General features: G+C 40.8%; 1 non-coding gene across 1 annotated transcript; it reads left to right on the forward strand.

Annotated features, from left to right (window-relative positions):
• Positions 1-749: 749 nt before the first annotated feature.
• On the forward strand, positions 750-857 carry LOC148552818 (small nucleolar RNA R71). The gene has a single exon (XR_015892645.1). It is a non-coding gene; the product is annotated as a small nucleolar RNA R71 (small nucleolar RNA).

The raw sequence follows: 857 nt of genomic DNA on the forward strand, positions 1-857 counted from the left end.
TCAATGGCCTTGCACTCTCCTTTTGGATTCTCTTTTGTATTGCTTGGGAGAGTACTAGGAGGGATTTCAGTGATCCTTTTACTCAGCTGGCCCACTTGTGCCTCCAAATTTCTAATGGAGGACCTTGTTTCATTCATGAAACTTACAGTGGCCTTAGATAGATCAGAGACTAAATTTGCTAAATTAGAGGTATTTTGTTCAGAGTTCTCTGTCTGTTGCTGAGTGGATGATGGAAAAGGTTTACTATTGTTAAACCTATTTCTTCCACCATTATTAAAGCCTTATTGAGGCTTTTGATCCTTCCATGAGAGATTTGGGTGATTTCTCCATGAGGGGTTATAGGTGTTTCCATATGGTTCACCCATGTAATTCACCTCTGCTATTGCAGGGTTTTCAAGATCATAGGCCTCTTCTTCAGAAGGCGCCTCTTGAGTACTGTTGGATGCAGCTTGCATTCCATTCAGACTCTGAGAAATCATATTGACTTGTTGAGTCAATATTTTGTTTTGAGCCAATATGGCATTCAGAGTATCAATTTCAAGAACTCCCTTCTTCTGAGGCGTCCCATTACTCACAGGATTCCTCTCAGAAGTGTACATGAACTGGTTATTAGCAACCATCTCAATGAGTTCTTGAGCTTCTGCAGGCGTTTTCTTTAGGTGAATGGATCCACCTGCAGAAGTATCCAATGACATCTTAGCTAATTCAAAAAGACCATTATAGAATATATCCAGGATGGTCCATTCTGAAAGCATGTCAGAAGGACACTTTTTGGTCAGTTCCTTGTATCTCTCCCAAGCTTCATAGAGGGATTCACCTTCTTTCTGTCTGAAGGTTTGGACATCCACTCTAAGCTT

Source organism: Arachis ipaensis, chromosome B7 (genome assembly GCF_059453495.1).
Source record: "Arachis ipaensis isolate K30076 ecotype BB chromosome B7, ASM5945349v1, whole genome shotgun sequence".
Taxonomy (NCBI): domain Eukaryota; kingdom Viridiplantae; phylum Streptophyta; class Magnoliopsida; order Fabales; family Fabaceae; genus Arachis; species Arachis ipaensis.